This window comes from Chionomys nivalis, chromosome 8 (assembly GCF_950005125.1).
Source record: "Chionomys nivalis chromosome 8, mChiNiv1.1, whole genome shotgun sequence".
Classification (NCBI taxonomy): Eukaryota; Metazoa; Chordata; class Mammalia; order Rodentia; family Cricetidae; genus Chionomys; species Chionomys nivalis.
The window spans coordinates 58219544-58227246 of NC_080093.1; positions in this window are offsets into that span (position 1 = coordinate 58219544).

Here is a 7703-nt window from a genome sequence, read left to right on the forward strand (position 1 = left end):
TTTCCACCTGCTCCCCGTTTCCCATTTCCCTCCCCTCCTCCCAAATATTGCCCCCTCCCCCCAGTCCCCTCCCCCTATCCCCACTCCTCTTCTCCTCCCCCCACACCATTCCCCCTCCCTCTCGATACTGAAGAGCAGTCCAAATTCTCTGCCCTGCGGGAAGACGAAGGTCTTCTATCTATGTCCAGGAAGGTGAGCGTCTAAACAGGCTAAGCACCCACAAAGCCAGTTCATGTATTAGGATCGAAACCTATTGCCATTGTCCTTGGCTTCTCATCAGCCTTCATTGTCCGCCATGCTCAGAGAGTCCAGTTTCAACCCATGCTTATTCAGTCCCAGACCAGCTGGCCTTGGTGGGCTCACAATAAATCAGTTCCACTGTCACAGTGGGTGGGTGCATCCCTCGTGGTCCTGGTTTCCTTGCTCATGTTCTCCCTCCTTCTGCTCCTCATTTGGGGCTTAAGAGCTCAGACCGTTGCTCCAAACTGAGACTCTGTCTCTACCTCGATCCATCGCCAGATGAAGGTTCTAAGGTGATATGTAAGATATTCATCAGTATAGGATAGGGTCATTTCAGGTTCCTTCTCCTTATTTGCCCAAGGTACCAGCTGGGGACATCTCCCTGGACACCTGCTAACCCCTCTAGAGACAAGTTTCTTGCCAACCCTAAGATGGCTCTCTTAGTTAGGATATATACTTTGCTGCTCCTGTATCCTCCCTTCCTATATCCCAACCATCCTAATCCCCCAAGCTCCTCCCATCCTCCCCTTCTCATGTTTCTCATCCCATTTCCCCTTTGCCCCTTGCCACCTCACCCGCAAGTTCCCAGTTTTTGCCCTGCAATCTTATCTACTTCCCCTCTCCAGGCGGATGACTATATGATTTTCTTTGGGTTCATTTTCTTATTTAGCTTCTCTAGGATCACAAATTATATGCTCAATGTCCTTTATTTATGGCTAGAAACCGATTATGAGTGAGTACATCCCATGTTCCTCTTTTTGGGTTGAGGTATCCCAGACACTGGTCATTTTTAATTGTCTGATGTAGCCAAGGCAGAACTATATCCTCAGGGCTCTCTCTGCACAACTGGTGACCTTTCCCAGGTACCACTTGGTCTGCATTTCATTTGTTTTTAAAATAATTGAATCAATATTGTATGCATGATCTGGCTGCTCCCACATCATCTATAATTCAAACTTCTGGAGAGAGGAGGCCTTAGATGTTCAGCTTGGATCTCCTTGGTGGAAATTGATAGGGTAGAGCGGTCAGTATGCTGGCCCTGGGGTTATCGGCTGACATAAGTCTTGACAGCTCTCCGCCTTCTGGGGAATCCTAAGAGCACAGCTGCAGAAGGGCTGTCCTCCCCTCATCCACCTCCCCTCCTGAGATTACAGACCTTTACCTGTCTCTGCAGGAGGATCCTTCAGCTTGCAATCAAGGCCTCCATTGCCTCCTCCAGTTGGAAGGGAGGCCCCTCTGATGCACTGTGAAAGCAGGGTCCTTGCCCTGGGTTTTGGTGAATGCATTGGTGTGTTCATTGTCCCACACCCCTTGAATGTGCGCATGCTCACCAAGTGGGCACCATTGTCTTTGACGCCTCAGCCTCTTTCCTCTTGTTCCTGTCACCTTCGGGATAGAAGTAGTTTCCTGCAGTTGCTGCCTGCTGGGCAGTCCCCCAGGGCCTGTTAAAACAACCCCTTCATATTTTTGGGGGCCATCTTTGTAAAAACTTACATGACTGCAATTATTTATAGGTCCTGAATTCTATTTCATTCATTTATCTATCTAGGTTTGTGTGTGTGTGTGTGTGTGTGTGTGTGTGTGTATTTGGCTATAATAATGCCATGCTATTTTTGATGCAATGACTCTGTAGTATAATTTGAAACCAGGTATGGTGATACCTCCTACAGTATTGGCTTTGTTTAGAATTGCTTTGGCTATCTTTGGTCTTTCATGCCTCCATGTAGATTTTTGAATGGTTCTTTTATGTGTTTGTGGAGAATGATGTTGATTGGAATTGTATTGAGTCTGTAGATAGCTTTTGGTAGTGTGGCCATTTTCACAATATTAATTCTCCTGATCCATGAGAATGAAGGGCCTTTCTGTCTCCTAGTGTTTTCTTTGTATTAGCTAGGCAATAGAATTAACTTAGATGTCAATGTAGAGTTTCAAGACTCAGGAACTTCACCCAGAAGGAGAGCTGGGAACAGATAAGAAGGAGGCTCTTGGATACTGGAGGGATCAGGACCCCAAGGAGAAGGGCCCTGCCCCTGTAAGGCCTTGAAGAGATGAGACTGGCTGGGCTCAGTAAACCAAGGCTCCCTCCCACATGAATCTTCTTAAAATATTTACACTTTTTTAAAAATTGAAAATATAAAGAGTTTACATGGAAACAAATCTAAACAGTGTAAAGAGCATGTGTAAGAATTGAGAATTATCCTCATTCATATTCGAGGGCTACCCAACTCTCTGCTGCATGTAAATATGTGTGTATGTGTGTATTCTTTTGTTGGGAGGGTGAATGATAGTGTATTATTTATATTGTCCTGTACTTTGCTCTTTTAACTTATGAAATATTTAAAGCATATAAAAAATGGAAAATAACACCAAATATTCCTATGCTCTCCACTCTGCTTACAGAACAAAACCAGGCAGGCTGTGTAGGGTTTCCCTTGACTCCACCTGGCTGCCAGCTTACCTCTCCCTCAGGGCTAGCAGTATTTGAATCTGGTATTTGTTATTCCCTTGTGTGGTCTGTGCAGTAGTTTTAATGCTGTGTATGTGTTCACAGACAGTACATAGAGTTGTCCTGTGCTTTTCTAGAGTCTGTGCTCTGATGCTACATGTATTATGCATGTCATATAGAGCTTGCTTCTTCTGTTCAACACCTTTACTTTATTTTCAAGAATTATACCTGGTTTTGTCTCTCTCGCTTGCCCACTCTGTGGCTGTGTGTGATCAGTGCATACTTACTGTGTGCTGCCCACTTCTGGTACCACTCTCTTTGGTTGGCTCTCTTCCCCCGTCCTAAAGATTTATTTATGTCTATGGATGTTTTGCCTGCATATATGTATATATATATGTGTGTGTGTGTTTCATGGGCATACCTGTTACCTATGAAGAGGATATCAGATTCATTGGAACTGGAGTTACAGATAGTTGTGAGCCACCATGTGGGTGCTGGGAAGTGAACAGTGAAAGTGTTCTTAACTTCTGAGTCATCTCTCCAGTCCCATTAATATTCCTCTTTTATTTACATGTGTGTTTATATGCCAAATGTGTAGGTGCCCATGGATGTAAGAAGAAGGGTGTCAGATTTCCTTAGAACTATAGTTATAGTTCTAAACTGCCCAGAGTGGGTCATTTGGAAAAACACCAAGTGCTCTTACTAGTGAGTCATCTCTCCAGCTCCTGGTTCTCCTTTTTGGCCACCAGAAATTGCGTAGCTGGGATATGGGATGCTTGTGATTTTAGTTTCCATTGATGAGTAAATACTGCTGGAGGCTGAAGGTTGTCTTGGGTCCTCTGTGCAGAGGTGTCCCCACTTACACTCAGTGTGGTGGTCATGGCTGTGGCATCTGTGGTACAACTGTAGACTGGCCCATCAATGGGATGTGCAGGTTGTATTGCCCTAGGATAAAGTGCCATCATGGGAAGGACGTGGGCCTCATGCTGGTATAGGACGATGTCTAAGCTGTGCCAGTGTGAAAGAGAATTCTGGCCATGTTGCCAAGGCAAACTGTGAGCTGTCTGATGTCAACAGAGATGGGAACATAGTCATATTCCACAATGGCTCAACTGCTCCTTTGAAACCTCTGACATTTTGGTCACTTAACGTTCTTTTGTTTTTAATTGATTTATAAGTTAACATACAAAGTGATGGTTTTCATGATGGCTTCTTATTAAACTTTGTTTTAATTCATCCCCATCCCCGGCTGTGCTTCTTAAGCTGCAGTAATAAAAGCCTCATGTCACTGGCACAAAAATATAGCCAGACCAATGGTAAGGAATGGAGGGCAAAGAAGTAAACCTATACAGCACAGCCTCCTAATCTTTGGCAAAGCTGTCAAAAACCCATGTTGAATAAAGACAGCTTCTTCAACAAATGGTACTGGGAAATCTGAGTATTGGCTGATCTTTTTTCTTTGAGTTGTTGCTTTGTCTTGTGTTGGTGAATTTAAAGGTGAGGTCTCTGTTTTTAAACAGTCTGCACTTACATTAGCTTGATGTGCATGCGGACATTTGTCCTTTTTCTGCTGCTGGGCAGAGCTCTGTGTGTGACTGCTCTGTGTCTGTTGTCCCTTTGTTTGCTAAAGGATGTGGTCACATGCATGCACATTGCCTGGGAGGAGTGTGCTACTGTGGGCATTTGTGTGGGCTCTGTACAGACATGATCTTCATTCTTCAGAAGAAGCCCTGAGAGTGGGCTGTGTGGACATTGAGCATGTCACCTCCCAAACTGTCACACATATCTCCAGGAATCTGGCACTGTCACTGACTCCTACTTGGGTCTGTTTCACCTGTCTGAGGCTGTGTGCCTCCTTTCTGGGTACCTGAACTCTTTAACACTCGGAAAAATATAGAACAGATGTGTGGCCAGCTTAGGACAGCTGGGCCAGCATCACAGAGTCTCTGGTTTCTGGTCACTTGCACTGGCATTTGGCCCCTGGTGGACCTAGAAGGAGGAAGGCTAGGCAGGACTCCCCATCTGCTTTGGTGTGTAGAATGACAGACAGGGTCCCTGGTAACGACTGAGGTTCACTTTCCAAATAACCTCATAGGCAGGATGGTACTCGGAGACAGATCTAATGTAAATTAGGAAACTGTTTGTCAATTAGGGCATGCCCAGCGCCGTGACTGAGAGCCTAGCCTCTGACACATAGTAGCCATCATGCTGCGAGATTAGGTGACATCACAATGATGGCATCTCCACACACAGATTGTTTTATACTAAATTTCAATAGATTTAATTTTGATTTGAGGATCAGAGAGAAACTGAGAGGAAGGCATAGAGATGTCCTATACAGCGCTGTCTCTAGCACATACAGAGTTTCTCCTTGTCTTAGTTAGGGTTTCTTTTGCTGTGAAGAGACACCATGACCACGGCAATTCTTATAAAGGAAAAACATTTAATTGGGAGGGGGGTTTAAGTTTTCAGGGTTTAGTCCATTATCATTGTGGGGTGACATGGTGGCATGCAAGTGGACATGGTGCTGAGAAGGAGCCGAGCATTCATAATTAACAAGTTTCTGAGTCTTTATTTGGGAGCTGGTTGATGACTCAAAGAAGATTCCAACTACAGCTTTGAGCACCCACAGAAGCTTCCTTGGTTTCAGGAGACCTTAGCAACGTATAGTCCTGACTTTCCCTGTTGCACCCCAAGTGTGTTTTCTGCGTGGCTTATACACAGAAATTCCTAGAGTTCGCAGAACTCGACTGTGGCCGCGAGGGTGGGGGGAGATTTCTGTAAATTATGCAACACGAAACTCACAGAGAGTTTACTTGCCAGAGGAGTAATGCATCTGTGAAGGAAGATAAGACCTGGGGAGAGAGAATCCCGCCTCCGAGGGAGGGCACCTCCTCCCTACTCTGTACCAAGGTAGAGGGATGGCCCACTAAGGGAGGGCCTGAGAGGATGTGTCAGACACATGATGGAAGAGAGAGGGCGCCCTTGTCTCGCATGCTGCTCATGGGAGGTGGTGCGTGTGCACACAGAATCTGGTCCTTTTCATTGATGGACGCATAGTGAACAGAACGATGCAGCTACGGGTTCTGCTGCAAGGCTGGAGGCTCAGATGCCTGGGAAGCAGCATAACACTTTCGTGCCTGGTGGTCCCACCTGCCTGCAGACCCTTCTGGGGGCCTGAGGTCCTTGCTTGTTAATGACCGTGAATGGGCTCAGCTTCCTTTTCAAGGTCACTCTCGGTCAACATGTTTCTCGAGAATAACTGGGCTCAAAAAATAGCCCTAGGGACTGGGGTAGAGTGCTTGCCAAGCTTGCAGGCAGCTCTCGGGTGGACCGTAGCCCTGCAGGAGGCAGGTGGTGCACTGGTTTATGTCTATAATCCTAGCACTTGGGAAGTGAAGATCAGCGAAGGGACTCTAGACATCCCGGGCCTGGAAAATACGACTCTGGCAGACCTTGCCCTTCTCTCCCAGTCCTTCCGCCTTGCTAAAAACCATTAGACTGTATTCGACAACTCGCCACCAAGGTCTGTTCCCTTATTTGGCCACTTCCTCCTCCTGAGACTGACTATCAAAGGTTCGGCTACCAAAGCATTGAAGTCCAGCAATCCAAAGCCCCCTTTGGCTCACCCAGTTAACATGTCCAACTAAAACTAAACAGCTCATTCTAACATGGAGTTTTCTCTTGTATTTTTACAGATTGCCGCTTTCCTATGTGCCGCTCTTGTTTCTTTATCCTTCTGGGACAAATACCCCTGCCCTCTTTCCCTTGTTCCCTTGCCATCTCCCTCACCCTCTATCTCCTGTGTTTGTCTCTTATTCCTTGTCCTTTGTACCTCTGGGGCAAATAAAATCTCCTTTGTGCTGAGAACTTGGAGTTCCTGAGCCAGTACCGAGCCTTTGCGAGAGCAGGACTTGCAAGATCAGCTGCATGGGGAGTTTGGCATGAATCTGGCCTAGAGGTCCTGTCTAGGCCAAGTGAGCAATCAATAAATCAATTAATCAAGCAAGCAACATGGTCCCTAGGAGTGTGCAAGGAGTTCTCTCTAAGGTTCCATTGCCTGGCTCAGGGAGGCGGGTCTTTTCTTTTGCTCCAGGATTAAGCTGAGTCTTTGCAGCCAGGGCCAGCCACCTGCAGAGATGTTGGAAACCTTGGGCTGAACTGGCTTAGAGAACTGTCCAGGGAGCCAGCAGCCTCTACCATGCACTTGGCCTTTTCTGTTGACTTTTAAAAAGTACCCATTCTAATTTTAAAATAGAACAGAAAGAGATGTTAAGCTCAGTGCTTTCATTAGTGAAGTGTATCCTTTGATTTACCTTAAACTGTTTCCGTGGCTATTTTCTTAACATTTCTTCTCTCTGGGAACATTTATGTATTCAGGTATTATAAAAATGTGAGTTTCAAATTATTCAGAAAAAGCCCAGGTGACCCGAAGCGCCCGTGGAAATCATTGTCAGCTCTGAATGCTTAGTGTCTCTGGCTTTTGGAGGTTGATCACAGATCCGACACTGGAGGAGACAGTGTGTGCCAAGTTCTGTGATGTTCCGCAGACACTCTAAGGTCATTTGGTGACTGAACCAGAGAGGGATGTTTGTCCCAGTGCGATAGACTTCCTGTGAGCATCCCACCCTAGCTTTGTGCCCATGTCGTTAACCCGAATTTTGCTACTATGTGTAACTGGGGATAATGAACATATATTGGTTTTCATATTTAATGAAAATCTGAAATGCTGACATCATTCCAATGAGGTGTGAAGAAGACCTGAGCTCCCTCCGTCCATCTGGGAATGGAGGCTTACGCTCAAACCCAGAAGCAGACCAAGGAGGCCCTTCCAGTGCAATGTTGTATTCAGGGTTTCCTGTTTCTCGGACCCCATGTTTCCTGGTAGGACCCGGTAGCTGGATGGTCTGTTGCTGTGCTTGCTCTATGTCTCCTTGGCCCCTCTGATGCCCACTTCTGACCATGCCAGATCCCATGACATCTTGTGTCACCTCATCCCCACCCTGACCATAAGGGC